This window comes from Pipistrellus kuhlii, unplaced genomic scaffold, assembly GCF_014108245.1.
Source record: "Pipistrellus kuhlii isolate mPipKuh1 unplaced genomic scaffold, mPipKuh1.p scaffold_m20_p_1, whole genome shotgun sequence".
Classification (NCBI taxonomy): domain Eukaryota; kingdom Metazoa; phylum Chordata; class Mammalia; order Chiroptera; family Vespertilionidae; genus Pipistrellus; species Pipistrellus kuhlii.
In genome coordinates this window covers 102566003-102591062 of record NW_023425404.1, presented here as the reverse complement: position 1 = coordinate 102591062, position 25060 = coordinate 102566003, and positions in this window count along the sequence as shown.

Sequence of the window (25060 nt, the reverse complement as noted above, 5' to 3'; positions counted from 1 at the left end):
AGGTGTGATTGGTAGGCAAGTATCTTTCCTATGTCAATCCCACTTGATTGGGCACGCTCGATATTCTCTCTGTTTAAACTCTGGGCGTGTAAAGTTGTAACTTCCTGGTGAAGCTGCCCATTTACATGCCTGTAGGCCTATAGTGTATGGCCTTCCCTTTGTTCCTGTCCTATTATTCATAACTAGCTAATTACAACGGTAGCAGTACTATAAATATAAATGTTTCTCTTATTTCAAGAATATTTTAAATTTAGCAACTAATACAGTTAGTGTAACTAAAGATTTCTTTGGTTCCTTAAAAACACACACACACACACACACACACACACACACAACACAAACAACAACAACAACAACAACAACAACAAAACATTATGAGGCTGGTGGCTGAGTTATTTTTTAGCAAATGGTACTCTGAATCTGGCTTTCTCTTCTTCTATTACTACTCCAAACATTAGCCTCTCCTCGGACACTTGAGAAGCTTGCTTGATATTTTGTGGAAATGACAAAGCCTTAGTGATTCCATTTTTTTTACTGAGCAGGATACAAGGGTGACTTCCTTCCCCAGGTTCTTGTCCAGATGGATTTGAAGAATGAAACCATGGACAAAAGGTGGTGGTGAGAAGTACATAAACTTTATTGCAATCAGAAGAAACTTTATTATAAGCAGATCCTATCTCTAAAATTCCTAATTTCTAAATTTTTATGTGTAAGACTCTCTCTCACGGCTAAGGAGAGACGGAAGAGTCCCCTAAAGAGGGTGGCTGCTACTGCTCTCTCGGGAGGTATTTTGAAGGCAGTAGCTCTTTGTCTGAGCATGACCTTTTCTAATTGGACCCTTTCCTGACGTATGACCCCTGTACTTTTCTCATTGGTCACTCTGCAAAGGCCAGCGCCCACCGGGTGCCCCCTCTTTCTTTTCCTTACTTTGCAACTTTCCTCTATCCTCTGTGGAAATATGTTTCCTTTCTTCGGATATCCTGTGTCTTTTTTTTGTCCTTCACATATTCATTTTATCTGCTCAAGTTGGAATTATTACTATTTTTTTAATCTATCTTATGGTACCTAGTAACCTTATCTTGCCAAGCCTGGAGACAGAAACCGCTGGCTTCTCTGTTCTTTTTTTTCTCTTGGCCAGAGATGTTTTATTACCCCTGTGGCTCTCCCAGCTGCTCAGGCCAGAGATACCTCTGTCCTTGGTTTGGCTGCTTTAATTGTTCAGGCCAAGATGCCGCTACCTCGCTGGCCCTTCCCTTCCTGAAGTAAGCTAGCTAGTTGACCCTGTTCATTAGTGTTTTCCTCACTTTGAATCAACTTTAGACAGGCTGCCAGGCCCCTCTCAGCCAGATGGCATGACCACAGGTGTCCCTCCCTTCCCTTTTCTTAAAGCATTTATTTTTAAAAACTGGTAAATTCTTTCTCTGCCACTTTAACATGTAAATCATTTTAAAGCAGTTTTTGTTGTTGTTGTTGTTCAGTTTTATAACCCAGGACTGATTTTCTCAAAGACCTGCAAGCTATCTCTTTGAAATGTAATCGTCATGTGTCTATATAATCTAGTCTCCATGGGAACATAGAAGCTTCATTTAGTGGGCACTTTGCTCCAAGTTATAAAATGACCCCTTATCATGAATATATGAGAAAGTTTACTTTTCCTTTGGGTAAAACCAATGAGCAAACAGATGACCTACTATCCCTCACTCAAGCTCTTAAGCACTGCCCCACCTTTTGTTTCACTGAAGTTGAATTCAGCTTGTGCTCTGCTCTCTTTTTCCTATTGCCATAGCCTTGCATAAGGCCCTCTTTACTTTGTCTGATTTATTTTTGCTTGGTCAGTCCAAATAACAGTCTTTCACTCCCTGGGGAGCCACACATGACAAGAATTGCTGACTGGATATTCCCAGTCATTCTTGTCCCTGAGGTTGGAGAGCAGAGTTTAGAAAAGAATGCAGTTTACTCCCAGAGACTTCAGCAAGAGACTGAGGCCTTTATAATCTATTGGAATTGACTCACCGTGGGATATATTCTTTTAAATTTCCTTTCTCTACTTGCAGACTGAAGGCACCTAGAGTGATCCAAGTTGAAGACAGGAGTCCCAATGTATAAGTAAATACATGAATAATTAAACAAACAAAAAAACAAGACAAATAAGCAGCTGCATAGTCACGGAGAGCTCCAGCACAATAAAGGCCTGTCAGAGAGGGAGAATAAGCACAGAACACATAAAGGAGAGCTGCTGTCGGAAGGCAGGTGATGATGTGATTTTTCAGGAAATCAACTTAATGAATAAAGTGATGTTGTTTTTAAGGATCTGACATTCAACACTGGATTGCAGTTAATGATCTGAAGGATTAGAATAGAATATCAAATTAGAGAATTTGGTGAAACAAGAGCAAAATTAAAAAGAGAACGAATATATGAGGAAAGATGTTAGAAACATGTCATAAACACAGGAGACCTAACATCTGAAAAATAATTTAAAAATGAAAATGTAATATATGAGAAAAATGTTAGTTAATTAAAAAATATTTTATCTGAAAATACATTATTAAATTTGAAAGCTTTATGGATTTCGGGGGGGGCTTAATAAGTGGGAAGAAGATGTTAGATATTCTGAAACACTTGAAGCTAGAAGACATTAGAATATTATCTATAATTTATTAAGAAAAAAATGATAAGTAGAACACAATAATACTATACTTATCTAAGATATCTTTTTAGTTTTAGTGTGGAAGATACATATTTCTGAATATATAAGAATTTAAAGAATATACCAAAAATTTTTCAAGAGAAAATATTGATCGAACAATGATTTAAAACAAGAATATAAAGAAACTGAAATGTAAATCCATCAAGTAAAAAAGATGTAGAGAAAGAAAATATTGTTGAATTATAAAATTTTAATATTACTAATGATGTAAAATGTTACATTCTTATGGAAAGCAGTCCTATTGATAAAAAAGATAAAACTCTACACTCAAGAATTTGGCAACTTTGGATCAAACTATCTATTTTCTTATAAATGGCAATACATTACAATCCACCCAATATTAAACAATGATTTAAATATCACTGTTACCAGAGTTAGACTTATAGATAGAAACTTATAAATATAAGTCATGAGAAAAGCATTTTGGGGACTCACACATGAAGGAAGATTTGAGCAATAGTGGAAATAGTTAATGGTAAGGCAACAAGGCCTGGATGCCCTTGAACTGACTGTACCATTGCCTCATCCTCAACCAGGTGGCTTAGCTCCATCTCTCTGTGTAATGAGTCCAGGCTCTGGGGCTGAAAACCAATACCCATGCCTATGAGGCCTGCAAGGGCTGAGGCCCAGAGATGCAGAACTTCATGTCATATTTTCCCATCTGCACATTCTCCATCAAGGCTGCACTTGTCCCATGCAGCTGCCACACATAGGCCCTGGGGATGAGGCTGCTATGGAAAGAGAAGAGTGTAAACACCTGAGACTATGGGAAAGGGCTAATTGTTCACTTAGCCCTTTAATGATAATAAGGAAGGCTATTTATGTGTGAGGGTAGAAGTGGTATCCTATAGGAGTGGTATCCTATTGTTGATTTAATTTTTATTTCCTGGACGCTGGTAAGACTGGAACAGGAGGCCTGGAAAAACCACCACAGAGGAGACCATCGAGCAGCTGAGACACCCCAATTGGCACAAACTCGTGGATTCAAGGGAGATCTTCAATCATCCACGGAAAGGAGAGATAAATCAGCACAGGAGAGAGACATCCTGAAGAGAGACCATGGGGAGACAAAGAAACAGCCCACAAATGAAAGAAAAGCAGGCATCACCAGAAAAGGAAGTAAATGAGTTAGAGGCAAGCAACCTACCTGAGCAAGAATTCAGAGTAACAATCTTAAGATAGCTAAAAAGAATGGAAGACAAATTTGATAATATAAGTAAGACCCAAGAGGAAATGAAAAAAAAACAAGAGAAAATGAAGATGACTCAAGATGAAATGAAAAATGACATCGCTACTATGAAGAACTCAATAGAAAGCATCAAGAGCAGACTAGAAGAAGCAGAGGATCGCATCAGTGAGCTAGAAGACAGGATGGAAAAAAATACCCAATTAGAGCAGCTTCTAGAAAAAAAAATTAAAAAGCAGGAGGAGAGCCTACGGGAGCTTTGGGACCATGCAAAACAAAACAATATTCGAATAATAGGGGTTCTGGAAGGAAAGAAAACCGAGGTAGACATGGAAAACGTATTTCAAGAAATAATGTCAGAAAACTTTCCTGAGATAGAGAAGAAAAAACCCACACAAATCCAAGATGCTTGCAGAGTCCCAAGCAAAATGGATCCCAGAAGACCGACGCCAAGACATATTATAATTAAATTGGCAAACACCAATGACAAAGTAAGAATCTTAAAAGCAGCCAGAGAGAGACAGAAAGTTACATATAAAGGAACCCCCATCAGACTAACAACTGATTTCTCAACAGAAACTTATCAGGCCAGAAGGGAATGGGATGAAATATACAAAGTCATGCAAAGAAAGGGTCTGAATCCAAGAATACTGTACCCAGCAAGGCTATCAATCAAAATTAAAGGGGAAATCAGGAGCTTCACAGACAAAAAAAGACTAAAGGAATTTATCTCCACCAAACCAGCAATGCAAGAAATGCTAAAGGGTCTACTGTAAAAATAAAGAAATAGGAAGCGAAGAAGGAACACAGGGGTATGGAATAAAAATGGCATCAAATGAGTACCTATCATAAATAACATTAAATGTAAATGGTTTAAATGCTCCAATCAAAAGACATAGGGTAACAGATTGGATGAGAAAACAAGACTCATACATCTGTTGTCTACAAGAAACCCACCTCAGAAAAAGAGATGCACACAGACTGAGGGTGAAGGGATGGAAAAAGGTTTTCCAGGCAAATGGAAATGAAAAGAAAGCTGGGGTAGCAATACTCATATCTGACAAATTAGATCTCAGAGTGAAGGACATAACAAGAGATAATGAAGGCCACTTCATAATACTAAAGGGAGCAATCAAACAAGAAGAAATAACCCTGGTAAATATATATGCATCCAATACAGGAGCACCCAAATACATAAAAAAAACTGCTGGAGGACATTAAGGGAGAGATTAATAGCAATACAATCATAGTAGGAGATTTTAATACCCCACTGTCACCCTTTGACAAATCATCTAAACAAAAAATCAGCAAAGAAATATCAATTCTAAATGACTCACTAGACCAGATGGAATTAATTGACATCTTCAGAACACTCCATCCCAAAGCCACAGAATATACATTCTTCTCACGTGCACATGGGACATTCTCAAAGATAGACCACATTTTGGGACATAGGCAAAGTCTCTTCAAATTCAAGAAGATAGAAATCATATCAGGTATCTTCTCAGACCATAATGGCATAAAACTGGAAATTAACTACAATAATTTTTATTTCCTGGATAATATATGAGATGCAACACCTTTGCATATGCTTATTTGCCCTTTGTATGGTGAGGTTACTGTGAAGGTATTGGTCCATTTTCAATTCTGTTGTGTGGTGTGTGTGTGTGTGTTTTATTATTATTTTTAAGTTTTAAGAGATTTTTATACATTTTTAAGTAACAATACTTTATCAAATGTGTCTTTTTAAATTATTTTATCCCAGTCTATGTGTTATCTTTTTATTCTTTTGACATTGTCTTTCACAGAGCATAAATTTTTAACTTTAATAAAATCCAGCTTATCACTGCTTTGGTGTTGCATATTGAAGGTAATTTAGGTGTTGTCCTACATTAGCTTTTTGGAGTATTATAGTTTTATAATTTACATTTAGATTTTTTACCTATTTTGAGTTAATTTGGGGAAAGAGTATAAGGTCTTTGCGTACATTATTTTTTTAATTTATTTTTTACATTATTTTTTAGTTTCATTTTTTTCCATCATAATTTATTCCTGCCATATTTCTCCCACAATCACCACACTGCTGTCTAATGCGTTCTTTCTCTGTTTTTTGGTTGTCTGTTTTTCTTTTTGCTAAATCCCTCCACCTTCCAAAAAGGCTTCTGTTAGACCTGTCTGCTTGCTCTTTATCTATAAGCACTTTAATTTTTTGCATGTCAATAACTAGTTATTACAGCATCATTTGTTGAAAAGACAGTCTTTGCTCTATTGTATTGCCTTTACTTCTATGTTAAAGATTAGTTGACTGTATTTGGTGGGTATCTATTCTAGACATCCTTTAATGTTGCATTGGCCAATTTACCTATTCCTTTCACAACACCACCTTTGAATTCTTTACCTTTTTAGTAAGTATAGAAACCAGTCAGTGTCTATTCTCCACTTTGGTTTTCTATTTCAATATTCTTTCAGCTATTCTGGGTTTTTGCCTCTTTGTATAAACATTAGAATTAGTTTGTTGATAGTCATAAACTAACTTTCTGGGATATTGATTGATATTTGAATCTACACATCAAGTTGAGAAGAACTGATATATTGACAATATTCAATCTTCCTCTCCTTGACTATAGAATATCTCTATATTTATTTATTTAAGTCTTCTTTAATTTCCTTTATCAGAGCTTTATAATTTTCTAAGTAGTCTTTTAAACTTTGTTTTTAATATTACATATCTATCATATTAAAGAGGGTCTTTTTTAATATAGGAAAAATTCTTATAATCAGTAAGGTAAATTAAATGTCAGTAATGTTATATTCAGCTTACTAAATATATTATAACCTTTGTCTTAAAAGTGTGATAAAACTAATCATTTAAAATTGGATGAAAAGAAGAAATAAGTCAAGAGATGTAAAAAATATGATGTTTTCTCCACTCTTTTATTCAATAGATTTATTGAATAAATGTGAGCATAATAGTCACTATAGCTATTTAATGGGAAGATAAAGTAAACAGACAGCTGAACTTTTTTCTTAGGAAAACTTGCTGTACTTTTGGCAGCTGGGTTTCCAGATCCAGAGTTCTATGATAAAAATTTCTACAAGTTCTTTATTATTTATTCTTCATTTGTTCGTTACCCATTGTAAAAATGTATTGATGAAGTTCTTAATATGCTCTCTGATAATTTATATTTGTCTGTTTAATAGTTTTTATTACCTTGTGTTTTAATAAGTATAAACAGAATGAATGGATGAAGATGCTTAATAAACAAGTGGTTAAAACATGCTGTTTACATTGTGAAAGACTTAGGCACAAGGTCTAGATTTTAGGAAAAGACAAAAATATTATTTCTCCTATTTGACCTGAAAATAAATAGTAAAAATTGAATTACACAACCACTTCATGAATTTGCCACTCTTTCTTGGCAATGTGGTTTAAGTATCAATCCCAAGTGTTTTCCTATTTTGTAGAAGATAGATGGAGACAACCCCTTTGAAATAGATCAGTTCCCTTTGCTTCTGTAATAGCATTTGTTGTTTACATATTCCATCAATCATTTACTGCCATTTGGAATACTTATTGTCCAATAAGTACAACATCTGTTGTTTCTAAAATGCAATTTATGAAAAATACTCTCAAGATTTTGGCTTTCCACAGCTAGCAAGAACTGAGGGGATATCATATAAGTTTAGTGTCTTTGCCCAAGTGGATTTCAATACAATTTAATTTAATCATCTCCTGTAAGTTTGTTCATTACTCATATTGATAAGTGCAATTGACACTTTTATTCTTGGATATATTTTATTGTTTTCTATATCTTCAGGCTTTACTCCAATTGGTAGTAAACCTATATTGAAAAGACAATTGATAATAAAGAAAACACATAGTGGTATATGAACTTTAAAATAATCTGAGTTAATGTTAGTTCAAGGGAAAATACTGTATTTCCAAAGCCATTAAAATACTTTTAAAAGTTCTCAATGACTACCTGTTAAGAGAGTTTTAAGATATTTTACTGTAGACTTTTCAAAATAATGCAGTCTGCTTACATAACTGAGATAATTTTTAAAAAAGAGAAATAATTGATATTTTGCAAAGCATTGATATATTTTCCACATATAAGGAACACATGTACAGCTCCCAGCGACAGATTCAGAAAGAGAACTAGCAACAAGGAATGTCATTCATTGACCCTAAAATTGACTTATGTAAAAAAAAAAAAAGTATAAAAAAACCTAAGTGCCAAACAATATAAAAATGATTATTATACATTGCATTTTACTTGCTGCAAAAAAAATATTTTTCTGACCTGAGCAATTTACTGATAGAGAGCAGAGTTTAGAAACAAACCCAAAATTATGCTTACATGGTTAATTTAGTATCTAGACCCACACTGTCGGAGACATTTCCATTAGTAACCACATATGAATATTGAGCACTTAATAAGTGGCTATTCCAACTAAACAACAGAATTTTTAATTTTATTAAATAGTTTTAATATAAAAAGTGAAGCACTGTAAAATAATTTTGCATTGCAACTAATATTATTTTTCTGGTAAGACTACATTTCACTTTAACTGCTGCATTACATAAATATGATTGCTGTATTACAGTGTGCCTGTCAGATGAATAGTTTATAAAGAAATAGGTCACTTATTCACTTTGTCAATGGGTTGATTTAGTATGAACTATATTTCCTATACTGGTTTAAATTGTCATTTGATTATTTGACATGAATTGCATTGATACCTGTGAATATCAGCAGTGGTAATTAAAATGAAATATTAATAATTACCTAAATTATAATATACATAAATTAATTTTATGGTTAAAAACATAAGTATTAACACATGTGAATTTTAAAATAAAGCCATACTACTTATGAACAGTATGCAGGAGCCAGTATGAATAACAAAATATTAAAAGAAAAAAACAACCAGAAAAGGTATGTGACAAATTTCATGAAATAACAAGTGCAAATTGTAACAAAAATGTTATTTATTGCATTGCATAAGATATTACAGATTCCTTTGGATATAATGTAAACAATATTAAGATTATTTTCAGCAAACACATATGTATTTAATAAGAAATCCCCTCAAATAATAATTGATTAAATTAATGAACTAAAATCACAGTCAATAAAAATATTCAGATAATCTTAACAGGATTTGATATTATAAATTGAACCAGTCATAAAATGACTTGGATTTCTGTTCAGAATGGAAAACCATTTTTAGATGGAGATATATTAAAATAAATATTTCAATTATGTTATCTTTGTTAGAATATTATGAGTCAATAATTAATAAATTAAATATTTTACAAAATAAATGACCTTCCATTAAGCGTGAAACATTTTTTTATAGGACACAAGCTGTTTTTTAGCTTTAGACAATTCTTACATTATAAGACGCTGCCCAGTTATTATTTTGAAGATATTTTGTTTGATACTTTAATTTATTGCCAGATAAACAAATAATTTTAGAATAATTTATATCTGTCAAAAAAGAACATCAGTTAGATATGAAGAGGTTAGCTTGTATCATAATGGATAGAATTTTGAAAGTTATATTATGTAAAAAATCAGGACTGCAAGTACTTTTACAACAAAAGAGTGATCATTTTCTTATTGATGTGTTTTACTGTTTGATGCACAATGAAAATAATTATCTACACTAATAAAAGAGAAACATGCAAATTGAATGTACCACTGCTATACCCCAAAGCCATGCCCACCAGCCAATCAGGAGTGAGTATGCAAATTAACCCAACCTAGATGGCTGTGGCCATAGAGAGTGCAGGCCTGCAAGGGAGGGCAGTTGGGGGTGACCAGGCCAGTAGAGAGAGGGGAGTTGGGATCTGCAGAGAAAGGCAGTTAGTTGTAGGGACCCAGTCCTGCAGGGGAGGGCAGTTAGGGACAAACAGGCTGGCTGGGGAGCAGTTAGGCATTAATCAGGCTGGCAGGGAAGTGGTTAGGGGGTGATCAGGCTGGCAGGTAGAAGTTGTTGGGGCAATCAGGAAGGCAGGCAGGCGAGCAATTGGGAGCCAGCAGTCCTGGATTGTGAGAGGGATGTCTGACTACCCATTTAGGCCTGATCCTACAGGAATTGGATAGTTGAGCATCCCTGGAGGGGTCTCAGATTGGAGAAGGTACGGGCTGGGCTGAGGGACACCCCCCCACACACAGATGAATTTCATGCACTGGGCTTCTAATGACACTATAAAAAATACCATGTCTGCAGTTTAAAAACTGTCTAATATTTAGGGAATAAATGCTCTTAGTTATTTAAAACAATTTAAAATTCTAATAATGAGTTTGATGTGATTATTCAAAGATCCCTAAGCATATGTATGTTTCACAAAACTCAGTATTTACTGCTATATATTTTTCCTAAAGAAAAATCTCAAATAGTTTCTATTTTATAGCCATCCTGTCTTGAGGCTGAAAATCTTCTAATGCATGATTAAGTGTTAAACAGAATTTTTTGCCATGAAAATGGCAGTTTCTCTGAATCATAGTGGCAGATCAATTATGGAAACTCCCCAATGGGTTTAGGTGTAATTTGACCATTTCACTTATTAGACATTTTCACTGGTCAGCAACATTTTGGTGAGCAAATGCAATAGCCTCCATGGAAGCGGGACTAAGAATTCACAGTTGTTTACTGGGTATTGTTGAGATATGGAATGCATGCATTTCTCACTTTTTTTGGGAAGACATTGAGAAATACTTTTGTAATATGGTATTTTTTATTGACATTGTAATAATTGAAATGGCTGTGATTTTAAAAGTAGGCAAAGAGAAAGTTAAAGCATTTTTATGAATCCCTTTTCATATGTGACACTAAGGCTGTGTACTCAAGTTGATTTACTTTCCAGAATTAAATAAAAGCCTAAAAAATTACACTATGTATGTCTGGATAAGGAAATTAGTGAGCAATCCCATACAGCCAAAAGGCAAAAGTAACGGAAAAGTATTGTAAGCTGGCATGCAGAACAGAACATGAAGAATGAGAAGAACCTGGGAAGAAAGGCGAGTGGGAATCACCAGGATACTGTCTCACCAACTAGTCAGCAATCACTCTGGCAGAATGTGTCTGATGTAACTATTTTGGAACTTTGCAGTCTACTGAAGGCTTGTAAATTACAAAAGAAGATTTGGAAAATAAAGTGCAGTTAATTGCTGTCAATCTCAGCTCTTTGCATAGCAGCGTCTCTCCATTCTTACTCCCAGTCCTGTGGCAGGCAGCTGGGAATGTATTCTAGAGGCTGCTTCAATGTAGTTTGTGGAAGCCAGATTCAACAAAAAGGACTCTTCCCAAGAAACATCTGAGGTCTTATCAATGACTGCTGCTTTTTATCTCAGGGGTGCAGGCAACCAGACAAGCAATCCTTGTTGTAACATCTCCTACATTGTTGCTTCTCCCACTCTCCCTGAAGTGATTTCCAGCTGCTTCTAAGGGATACTGATCTTTCCTCCTCACACCTATTTATTTGTCCTTTTTTCCTTTGGAAATAAATAGATTATAAACTGGAACATTAAAAAGCAAACTGAATATATGGAGAAAAAAAAAAGTTCCCACACATGCCAAGGGAAAAAGGCACAAGTTCAAAAAAGGCTTGAGAAGACCTTAAGTTTATACCACAGTGATCCTTACTACTTAAACAGTCTACATATATAAAAGCCAAGAGACTAGAATGACAGAATGACTAGGACTCCTAGAACAAACAGGCAGCCAACCAGCCCAATTGGGGTCCTGATCGGCCTCTCCAACCTCCTGTAGCCCCTCTGCCAGCCCAGTCCAGCCCTGATGGCCCCACACCTTGATCACAGGTGGGGCCAACTGGCCAACTGCCCATGCTCTCTTCCACTGGCCTGCCCCACCCCTAATTGGCCTCCCACCCAACTGGGGGTGGGGCTAGCTAACCTCCCATGCTCCCTTCCCCCCCGCCCAGCCACCCCAACTCCAATCCCCACCCCATTGGGGATGGGGCCAGCCAATTTCCACAATCAGTATCCCTTAGAAGCAGCTGGAAATCACTTCAGGGAGAGTGGGAGAAGCAACAATGTAGGAGATGTTACAACAAGGATTGCTTGTCTGGTTGCCTGCACCCCTGAGATAAAAAGCAGCAGTCATTGATAAGACCTCAGATGTTTCTTGGAAAGAGTCCTTTTTGTTGAATCTGGCTTCCACAAACTACATTCAAGCAGCCTCTAGAATACATTCACAGCTGCCTGGCCCCAATCAGACCCCAAATGGGGGCGGGGCTGGTGGCCAACCTATCTTGGGCCCTTCCCCCCCTTCTGGCCTGGCTCCAATGGCTCCCACTGGGGCCAGCTGGACCCCACCAGTGCTTGAATTTGTGCACTAGGCCTCTAGTCTATAATGAGAGAAAAACAAACAAGCAAACAAACTTTTAAAACAAAAAGCAACAAACCTTTACAAATGCACAGAATCTGATTTCCAGATTTACCACATTATTAAATTTGGTGAATGTTCAGTCAAAAAAAATCACAAGGCATATAAAAATATGAAATTTTATCATAGTCAAGCAGGAAAACTTCAATTAACAAAACTATCACTGAAAAAACCTGATGTCCTATCTGCTAGATAAAATACTTAAAATGTTCAAAAACCTAAAGGAAAACATGAGTAAAGTCAACAAAAGTATTTACGAACAAAACAAAAATGTCAATAAAGAGGCAGGAAGCCTAAAAAAGAAATTAAAAATAGTTTTTTGAACTGAAAATTCCAATAACAAGTTAAAATTTTATCAGAGGGATTCAAATGTAGATTTCAGCAAGAAAAAGACTATCAGTGAACTTGAAGATAAAATGATGGAAAGTATAGGGTCTAAGTGTTAATAGGATTCCAGGGTTGAAGGTATGGGGAAACTAAGACAGAAAAATTAAAACAAGACCAAGCAATGTGGGCAATTTGCAACAAGCTTGTGATTACCAATTCATTTTCTTCCCCAGCCAAAGATATGTAAGAACAAATGGTGAAACACTTCCTGAAAAAGAAAATGCAAAAAAGGAGGAGTAAAGGAGAAAGGAAAAAATGGACAGTTTTATTCCCTAAGCAGAAAAGCCAGAAGTCTCAAGACTTGCCAGATGCTTTTCATAAATTCTGGGAAGACCACACACACACACACATACACACACACACACACACATACACACACTAAATAAATAAACAAACAAATAAATAAATAAAAAATAAAGTAAAATTAAAAATTAATCTATACCAAAATATTCAACAAAGGAATTTTGAAACCTATAGACAGAAAAGTATATAACACCTTGGATCCCCACCCACCTCACTTGTCAAATTAGCTAGGAGCCCATCTGCACTTCATAGGCATGTAAAGGGAATGGAGGTGACCAGCGGTTTCGCTGCCTGTGGGAGCCCTCTCCACAAGCGGCACACTTTGTCCCACTACATAAAATCCTTAGCTGTCCTGCCTCTGGAGCATGGCTTGGAGAAGAATACTTTTAAGTTATCAATCAGTTGCCAGTCTGCTGTGCCTCTCTGCCTCCTCCCCCCTGGCTTTTGGCAGCTCTACATTTACATGTATTCCTCTTATAGAAAATGCAGACAGGGAGATGTCACATCTGTGGGGTGGCAAGAAAATAACCAAGTGGGGACACCTCAAGTTTCAGAGATGGTATATGACAAATCCCAGAGAAAGTTCTTTCCTTAGGTTCCCTTTACAAACATCAGAAAAGGGCACAGGCCATAGGCGATTACAGAACAGACTACTATTGTGTAAACAAAGGCTTCAGTGGGACACTCTAGCTAAACAAATTGAGATGTGGAATGAGTAAAATAAAGGGATCTTCCTCATGTGTTACAGAGAACCGAAATAAATCAAGCAATGCTCGGAGAGTTTGGAGTCACACTTTATTCACTGGCGGGCTTAGAGAAAATGAATTCAAATTCTAAGCAAGGCTACAAGCAGAACTCCCCTTTTTATTAAGGAGCCAGCCCTAACTGCACTTAGTGGTTATCTCGCTGCTGGCCTTGAAAACAACACAGTTTTTTTCCAATCAAAAATGCATCTGGCATGGCATTAAAATTATGGGCATACCTAGCCTCTGGTCTACAAGGTCAGACAGCTAAGTTTGTCTTCCTCATTATTCAATCAGGCTAAAACAAGCTAGAAAGCAAAGTTATTTATTTATTTATTTATTTATTTATTTAGAATAAGAGGCTATCTAAAAAAAACAGCAGAGAATTCTAAACAGTAGTTTTACAAAATAGGGGTTAGGCTTCTCACACGCATGAACTCCAGGCCCTGATACCTAACTTTGAGATTCAAAAACAGTTAGTTAAGTATCTTGAACAAGCAGGGAATGTTGACTTTTTATGCTGAGCCCTATCAAAAGTTAGGGGATGTCTGTAAACTACATAGACATAAAGGAAATATTACCCTCTCTAATCAGGCACCTGTGATGCATGGCTCTACAGGAACCATGAGGCAGGAGGAGAAGATAGGAATGGCAGATTTTAAAACATTTCAGTGGACAAATATGTTAAGTAGCAAATGTTCTAAGGAAATAGAAATAGTATAAGAATTTAGAGGAGTCCCATGATTACAATGGCTGGCTGAGCTAGAAATACCACAATTGTTACTCCAGCAAGGCCTTTGGCAGGAAAGAAGGGTCAGTAACCAACAAGTGGTATTGGCACCAAAATAGAGGAAAAGCACACCTAGGAGGTATGAGGCCTCCCCCCACGACACAGGGAAGGAGTCGGTGTGAGGCAGAGGACATTTTAATCAATTGAAAGTAGAGATGCAATGGGATTACATAGTAAGGACTGGTTAAACCTGGAAACCTGCACCTGAGAAGGGTCACCTCCTCTAGGGGTAACCTAGGAGATGGGAGAGGGAAACCCATTCTCTCCTATGATCTCCCCAGTTCTCTTTCAGATGGGAAACCAATATCCAATACCACAAGATTCTCCTCCGGGATGCATTTTAAAAACTGGGACAGCTTTGACCCTCAGACCTTAAGAAGAAACAATTGATTTTCTTTTATAAATATAGCTTGGCCCCAATATAAAATAGGATATGGAGAAGTTTGGCCTGGAAATGGAAGCCTAAATTATAACACAATCTTGCAATTGGACTCATTCTGTCGAAGCCAGGGCAAGTGGACTGAAATACCTTATGTCCAGGTCTTTATGGCCTTGAGAAAGATCTCCAAATTATACCAGAGCTGTAAGATAGATCCTACACACTTAGCAGCCATAGCAAAGAAGGAAGAAAATCTTAACAGAAAATGACCAATTCCAATCATAAAGCCCCCAAACTGCCTCAAAACTAGCTCCAACCCAAAACTAAATCAACTAGAGAAAGATAAAACAAGGTTCAAAACAAGAAAAATAAAATAAATAAATAAATAAATAAATAAATAAATAAATAAATAACACCTCAGCTTTTCTCTTTGAGGGAAGCTCCAGGACAGGGGGAATAATAAAAATCCAGGTTCCATTTAACATACAATAATTATTAGGCATAAAGGACATGTTGGAAAGTTTTACAAATGACCCTGAAAATTTTACCCAAGAATGGGAAAAAGCTTTGGCCTATGCAAATGAAGTCCTCACACAGAATGATATCTACCCACCAGGAGTGGAGGCCATTCTCTCTTCTAAGCCTACCTGGGATGGGTGATGGACAGAGATCACACGTGTTTCTGTGTCCTGCTGGGGATGAAAGCTTCCCAAAGGAAATATTAATTACAATAAATTAGCAGCCATTGACCCAAGATAATACAACCTCTTGCATAGAAAGGTTAACGAGAGCTTTGATCAAATACACCAATCTGGATCCTGATGCCCCAGCTAGAGCAACTATCCAAAAAAATAAAAGTAAATAAATAAATAAATAACCATAACTCCATCAGCCCTAGTTATTTGGAGGAAAACTACAAAAATTAGAAATGGGGCCAACTACTCCTATGGAAGAATTGTTAAAAATAGTATTGTCAATAATTTACAACTGGGATCAAGAGGTGGAAGAGAGGGCATTAGAAAAGCAGAAATGCAAGGAGAGAAAACAGGCCTAATTATGGCTTCCTTGCAGGGGCAGAAGCCAATGGGGCCACAATATCAGATGAATTAAGAGACATTTTCCTCACAATCCTGGCAAACTGCTTGCCTCTTACAAAGGCAGAGCAGCAGCAGCTCACCCTCTCTCTCCCAACTTTCCACAGAGCAATTGTCTGTGTAACCCTTTCTTTGCTACAAAGACATTTGTTTGCAGGTACTACGGGTTCTTGCCTACAGAGCTCATTATCATCCATACCTTAGTGTGTTATCTCTAAGGAAAGAAATAAATTGGGAGACTTCATAGGAGTTGTTCTGATCTGTTAGCAGTGCTTCCCAAACTTTTGACATATGTGTACCCCTTCTATAATTTCCATAACACTGAGTACCCCTCGTACTCATGAGAACGTAGAATTAGGCGCAGCTAAGCACGTGAGCGCCAAACATGGTGCAGTGCATATCCCCACCAAACTCCGGTGCAACACGTACCCCCACCAAACTCTTCCTATACCCCTGGGGGTACGCGTACCACACTTTGGGAAACACTGCGCTACATTTTATTTTCTTTGTGCTGTATCAGTACTTTCACCTTCTAGTGAAATGTAACCAATGTGATAACAGAGATCATTTTCTATTTTCATGTATTGATACTTTTTAAAATTCATTCCAATTTTACATTTCATCTCACATAATAGAGGCTTAACCATTATTGGTTGGATAAATGGATGTTCCAGATTTAATATAATTTTTATCCATTAAGGTGGAACTAACAATCCAATGTGAACCAAATATACCCACATGCAAAAAAAAAAAAAAGTAATTTGTTTTCTTCATCTGAGCACTAAGTTCAATTCTATGTTTTCTAAAGCTTCTTACTATTATAACCACATTTGGGGCCCAGTGCACAAATTCCTGCACCTTGAGAGGAACTATGGGATGTAAGGCTGAGATGGACACAGGGGCGGGTCTCAGCCCATCCTCCACATCCCTTCCTGGGCCCTCCTGTCATGGTCCCCAGTCCCTTGTCTGCTGGTAGCCCCACTCTTGCCGCTGCTACTCCCACACACTGACAGTACTGCCCCTACTTGCACCCGCTGACAGCATGGAGCGATTGGGGCTGGCGCCAGCAGTGGATGCAAGCAGCAGCTACTGCCCCAATTGCCCCTCAGAAGCAAGGGGAGGTAGAGAAGCCCTTGGGGATAATCAGGGCCGGCAGCCGCTGCTTATACCCACTGATGGCGCTGAGCAATCAGGACTGGCTCAGGGTACCAGCAGCAGGTAAAAGCACCTGGGGCAGGGGAGAGACCATGACATGCAGAAGCAAATAATTTTCAGTAACCACCAGAGGCTTGCCCCGAAGACAGCCACCAGCACCTTGCTTTGGTATGGTATCCCCACTCATCTGCTGCACCATCTTGCCACGGCTGATGCCTGCCATGTTCCATGCGCTTCTCCTGGTGGTCAGTGCACATCATAGTGACCAGTTGTTCGATTTTTCTGCCCTTTGGTCTATTTGCCTATTAGGTTTTTGTTTAAAAAAAATAATATATATATATATATATATATATATATATATATATATATATATATATATATATATATACACACACACACACACACACACACACTAACTGTTTGAATTCTACTGTAATTTCTGGTTAATTGGCAGCTCTAGTAAGCATTTAAATCTTGTCAAGAAAAGGTTCAGAAGAGATGTGTAATACCTTGTAGACTCTGGTTGGACTCAGATTATCAAAGCTTCCAGGGGATTTATATTGATCAAAATGCTGTATAAACTTCTTAAGCTTACTCAATAGGGCTACACAGTCCTTAAGGAACTCTTGCCATGCATTTTGAGTTTCTATAATCTGATCCCAGAACAACTATTTAACAGCAGGGGTATCTTTGGAAGTTGGGTAGGAGGGTTAGTGGAATTTAATGATTTTGAACATTTTCATAACTAACAATATTATTCTGACATCTGATAAAATATACCAGTCTTGATCCTGATGACCCAGATGGAGCAACTATCCTAAAAAAATAAATTCATAATCTCATCAGCCCCAGATATTAGAATTGATGTATTCATTTTACATCAAATGGTATGAGTATATAAAGTACTTTGCAAGATATCTGTCACACTATTTTTTATAAGATATTATTAAATAGGTAAGATTAGATGAAGTTAAAACATCAACTTAGAAAGAAAGCTTAAGATAATTAGTGTCAACATTCCTCTCATCTTCACATTAACACTAGTAAGATAATGGATGATGACAGTGTAAGTTGGTAGGAATAGTGCAATTATTTTTCTCAATGGATGAGTTAAAACATTTTTACTTGGTTTGCTTTAGTTTTTTACTGCTTTCATTTCAGAGACTAAACATTTGTGGTTGGCAGCCAATTCTGCTGAATTTCAATTTATGGAATTCCTAAGATCATAAATCATTTCCAGTGTGTAGTGAAGTGATTATAAAATAAGTGAAATATTTAACCAATTAAAGTGTTCTTTGAAATTTCAAATTATATGAAGTTAATTAAATTGATTATTTACTGTTTTTTTACATGTGATATACACTTATCCAATGAAACTTCAATCACTTAAAATTTTTTAAAGAAATCACTTTTCTAAAACTTTCTTGAAAGATATGAACATACCAAAGAAAATATTATATTTCCATATCTATTATGGACAAAAATTATTATTCCTCATAGTAAAAATTTTTTTTTGAAAATTAAATATATCCTTAAGATAATGGAACTTTTAAAATTAACATAATTTATTTAAATTCTATCAATTGATAGAAAGATTTTTTGAAAACTAATATCAATATATGTTATTGCCACTTGATTTTACAAGTTATTTTATACTGACTATTGGAATTTTTTAAATTAAAATTGGCTCTTTTGCACTGGCTGGTATACTCAGTAGTTAAAGCTTTGGCCCTTGCACTGAAGGTCTTGGGTCCAATTCCAGTTGATTACAGTCAAGGGCACATACCTTTGTTTCAGGTTCCCACACTGGTGGGATAAGTATGAGCGTTAACCAATTGACTGGCTCTCTCCCATTTCTTTCTCTCTCCCTCTCTATCGCTCTCCTATTTCTCTCTTTCTCACCCTCTTCAATCTCTTTAAAAATGAATGGAAAACAAAATCCATGGGAGAGCATTAAAAAAAGAAACAATAAAAATTAGCTCTTTTGATTTTCTATACTTAATTTAAATTTTAAATGTAATTCTAGATTTCAAAATAAATCTAATTTTTCTTCTTTATTCCAGCATTTTGGGTCATCTTTACCCAGAATAATATGTTAACAATAAAGTATATAAAATATATTAAAAAATTTATAGCCTTGACAGTGTGGCTCAGTGATTGACCATCGACTGACTTATGAATCAGGAGGTCATGGTTCGATTTCTGGCCAGGGCATATGCCCAACTTTAGGCTTGATCCCCTATGGGGTTGTACAGTAGGCAGCCAATCTCTGGTTCTGTCTCATCATTGATTTTTTTCTCTCCAATTTATTAATATATATAAATTAATAATTTACAAATTGTGTCACTCCTATTGTTATTGATGGGATTGGAGTTTTTGGGGTGTTAGTTGGAAATGAATTTTCTATGGCCCCCATCGAGGTTAGAATTTTGTGGAAAGCTTTATTGCTGGTGTAAAATTAAGGCAGTTCCCCTCCAAGGTTTCATCTCTGTCTAGAACTTGTTCCATATTAAAGTATAGTCCACTTCAGCATCAGGCTAGCTTGTTTTCCTAGCTACAGTCATTGTGTGTGGGGTCCACATAGCCTTGGGCCATGTGCCTTGTAGGGCCACAATAGTTATGGAGAGAGAACAGGCAAGCACACAGTTTCTTCTGAGCAAATAAAGAGAGGGAACACTTTGGGCATTTTAAGAAGGAGTTTCTTAAAAATAACCAATCAACTCTCCAAGACTTTGGCACCTACAAGGGGCCCAACCCCTTGCCAATCCATTGATCCCCAGGCTAGACTGACAGGTAAGCACCTTCCCTACATCATCCCAACCTCACTGTTCCTGTGCCTGTCTCCCTACAAACCAGTGCCAATGGGCGAAGGGAGGGGTGTTAATCTCCTTGGAGAGATAAAGTTGTATGAAGCTGTTGCTTCCTGGTGAAGCTGCCCAGGAGACCACGCTTATAATGTCTGACTTCCCTTCATTAATATTAACTAGCTAATTACAACAATATCAATATCTCAAAATTGCTGATAAGATTTATAAAACAATCACTTTCTGATTTAAAAAATCAATATTTTCAGATTATTCAAACTATCTATTATGCATGATAAATATTTAAAATTTTACCAATATTTTCTGCCAGATAACATGTCTTGATGCCTTCTTATTAGAATATACATTCAAAGGTAGACTATGTGGGTTTAAATCTTTGCTGTACAATTTTTTGTCACTTACAAAGCAATGATTTACCAATTTCCTTTGAAAATGGTAAAAGGAATAATGGTACATTTGTTATAATGTCGGTCTTGGAATTAAATTAAATAATTCATCTAAATATTTACCATGTGGTCTGTCTATAGCTTTTGTTTTAAATGATTTTTTTCTGCACATGACTACGTGTTCAGGTGTTGCAAATGACTTTAAAGTTGGTCTTATCAAGAATAATTGTTAACCAAGTAAATAACTATTTTGTTTTGTCAAAAATCATTTCTCTCAAAATCAAATAAATTATAGTGTTTCTTTTCTGAATGTTTGTTCTATATCTTTTGGCTATTAGTCTGAAAGAGAAAAAGCATAATTTTATCTCATTGTTTCTGCCTCATGAACACTGGCTTTCAAAACACAGACAAATAATTCAGTACTGATTGCTTATTTGCTAGTGATACATTTTACTGATTCCCAGCATGCTTATTTATACTTCCTGTTTTCAAGTTGTACAGTGCAATTCTATAAGTGCTCCACATGAGACATCTCAATATTATAAATGGCTTTAAAGCAAGCACATTAAAGAGCAATTGACTTTTTCCCATGTACTTATTCATTTACTTACCCACTAGAGGGAAATAAAACACATAATCTTGTTCATAGTGAATTTCAATGGTTCTGTTACAAGGCAAAGTACACACAGCCCCAGCTTTTTGTCTCACATTCCAGGGATAAGCCCAAAAGAAACCAGGAAATACAGTGGAGAATGTGGGGAGGAATGTGCTGAGGAAAGAGATACATGAAGTTGTTTATGAGTTTATGGGCTTCTCCTCAAGTTTGCATGTATAAATCAGATCCTATTCAATAGTCCACCATCCATGTCTGGATATTGGTTAGTGCATATATGGAAAAGATCTAAACAATGCACTAATATATTTGAATTAGACTTGACTACAGAATTGACTTCTGTAGCCCACAGAATATTACCAACATTATCCAAAGGATTTAATCAAGATGCAGAGTCTCATTGTATAACATTAAAATGTCAAGGGTACAATTCAAAATTCCTAGAAATGTGAAGTAGGAGAATCAACTCATGTGGAATAAGAACATTAAAACACATCAATAATAAAATGATACAAATGATGAAATTATTTGACAGATTTTAAAGAAGTTGTTATTACATAGATCTTCAGAAAACAACTTGAACCATATTTGAAAACAATAGGAAAAATAATTTCAATAATTAAACACAGGTATACATTACTTAAAAGATAAAATAAAACTCACTAGAGATACTAATTAGCAAAATAGAGATGATAGAGAAAATAATGACATTGAAGATAGATCAGGATAAATTATCCAATCAGAACAATAGAATGATAAAATTAATATTATAGCCTTAACGTTTCATCATGCAAAGACAAAATGTTGTTTTTGTTTGTGTTCAGCAAAGTGCTCAAAATATCATGAATAGAAACTCCATGCATTTGGTGTAAGATATAACAGTAGAAAATGAAGAAGGTTAGTGAATCTGAAATAAGGTAAGTACAAAAGAATCCATGACTAGATTCTTTATAATGACACTATTGAAACTATAAAAAAAGAAAACTATCTTTAAACACACACACACACACACACACACAAAGAACAACAAAGATGAATTGTCTATAGGAAATAATAATTTGAATGACGGCAGACTTTTCAATTAGAAATCATGGACAGTAGAAAATAGAGGCACAACAGTGCAATCTGAATAAATTATGGACTAGTTAGTAATAGTGTATCATTATTAGTTCATTAATTGTGACAAATTTATCATACTAATGAAACATTTTAGTCTGGTGGAAAACTGGATGTCTAGTATTTAGAAAGTTTGTATTATTTTTGCAACATTTCTTTATCTGTAAAAATATATTAAAATTAAAAAAATATTAAAAATAAAAAAACTTCAAGATTATGCTCAATAATAGAATAAATAAAGCAAAGGATCAGTGAACTGTATGATAGAACTATATTAATTACCAAATCTGAATTAGATAAAAATAGACTGAAAAATGGAGTGTCTTAGACTAACAGATATGGTTTCAAGTTAATAACCCCAGAGCCCCAGAAGTCCAGAAGAAAGTGGTTGGGACTAATAAAGTTGGAATAATGGCTTATAACTTCCCATATTTAGAAAGAAAAAAAAAAAAGACAAACTGTCTGATTCCAGTAGCTGAGAATAACAAAAACTAAATAAACCTAAAAATATCCACACCAAGACACCTAGCTGTCAAACTTTTGAAAATTAAGGAAAAAGTCTTGAAGCAGTGAGTGCTTACCCAGTTCTGGGGAGGGGGGGCGGGGAAGATAAAAAAGAAAGAAAGAAAGAAAGAAAGAAAGAAAGAAAGAAAGAAAGAAAGAAAGAAAGAAAGAAAATGTGAATGACAATAGATTTCTCAACAAAAATATAGATGCCAGAAGGAAGTGAAAAAAAATTTCAATTATTGAATGAGAACAAAATTTTCTTCCAAGAATTCTGCCTACTGAAATTATTATTTGGAGTGAATGGGAGAATAAATACATTCTCAAATAATGGAAAAATGAGAAAATTTGTTGCTAGCACAACTATCTTAAATGAATAGTTAAAGGAAGTTCTCTAAACAAAATATTTAAATTAAAAAAAAAATCTTGCAGAAACAAGATGGTGGCATAGGTAAACACCTAAATTGCTGCATCACACAGCAATTTCAAACCACAATTAAAAGACAAAATGGACATCATTCAGAACCACAGGAAGGCTGGCTGAGTGAAAATTCTACAATCAGAAGGAAAGAGAAAAGCACGCTGAGACTCAGAGGAGCTGCAGGAGTAAAGGAGAAAGGATAATATTTGAGGACTGTGTCCATGATGTCTGCTCATTAATACTATTGTACTGATGATGATAAATTCAAGCAATAATACAACATATAGGTAGTTACATTGTTGGATATATTAATGAATAGATCTTTGAATTTAGAAATCTATGTGCATACTTTTGCTCAATCTCGGATTATTTGTTGGAGTTTATTTCATTGTAATATATAAAAATAACCAATAGAATGAATACTTTAAAATTTATTCTTAATAACATTTGTCCTATATGGGAAATTAACAACTTTAAAGTTATATTTGCTTTGATCTTGGGAAGATATTCAGAAGTATTCAATATTCCTCCTATTTAATCTAGTCATTAAGGTAATTGTATAGTAACCAACAATATAAACAACAAATCTAAGCTTATAGTAAAATAATATCAGGTGTCACATAATAATACTGCTGCAGGGATTTTAGGGATAAGATAGGACAGGTTTAGGAAATATTAGAAATTTTAGAAATGGGGGTGACCATAAAGGAAGTACGGGGCTGCAGAGCAGCAGAAGGTACATTTCCATAGAAAGAGGGAGCTGGGAACAGCAAAAGGTCTATATTTACAGAATAAAGAGAAGGGAGCCCTTCATCCAGAAGGAGAAGCAGAAATCCCAAAAGGAATAAGAAAACCATAAGGAAAGAAGGGAGAGAACCTCACATGTCCAGTATGAGATTCAACCTTAGAGCCCAGGAGTTAGTAGAGTAACTGGTCTAAGGGGATAATGACCAATCAAAGGGGACATCAAGGCACCAGGATCTGCAGCCTTTATAAGCCATAGGGAAAGGGAACCCAGTGGGACCTTTTCTTCCTCCCTACTTGGGAGTATATTCTGTGGGACTCTTTCCCCTCCCCATGTGGGAGTCTATATTTACCCTATATGATAAAGAGGCAATATGCAAATTGATCATCACTCAAACACACAAGATGGTCACCCCCATGTGGACACAAGATGGCCAGAAGGAAAGGGCAGTTAGGGGCAACTAGGCCAGCAGGGGAGGGCAGTTGTGGGAGATCAGGCCAGCAGGGGAGGGCAGTTAGGGGTGATCAGGCCTGCAGGAGAGAACAGTTGGGGAGGAGGGAAACAGGCCTTTAGGGGAGGGCAGTTGGGGGTGACCAGGCCATCAGAAGAGGGCAGCCTGAGTGGACCAGGACTTCAGGGGGAGGACAGTTGGGTGTGATCAGGCCAGCATGGAGAAGTTTGACATCAATCAAGCTGGCTGGGGAATAGTTGGGTCTTCAATCTGGCAGGCAAAATAAGTTCGGGGCAATCAGGCAGGCAGGTGAGTGGTTTGGAACCAGCAGTCCTTGATTGTAAAAGGGATGTCTGACTGCCTGTTGGACATCCCTAAGGAGTCCTGGATTGAAAAGGAGCAGGCTGGGCTGAGGGACACATCCCCCATGCACGAATTTCGTGCACCAGTCCTTTAGTTCTTCCATAAATCTCCACTTTTGCTATACCACTTTCTGTCTGTGGATTTATTCTTCAATTCTGGCAAACAAAGGATCTGGGTTCCAGTCCAAAAATTCAGTATCAATAGTCTACTTTTAAGGAAGATGAGGAAATTAAGGCAAACTGCTATTGCTGCTAACAGTTTGGTAAACTTCTATCAACTAATGCTTAAATAAATGTTTCTAGTGTCTATCAATAGATGTTGCTAATACCCTCAATTCTTTTTATTGAAATTGAACAATTTCACATGACTGTTTCTTAGTATGACAGCTTATAACTTTGGGAGAAGTACTGAGAGAAATTAAAGTACCCATCAGATTTTCTTTGTCTTAAATCTCATATGTTTTCTCCTTAT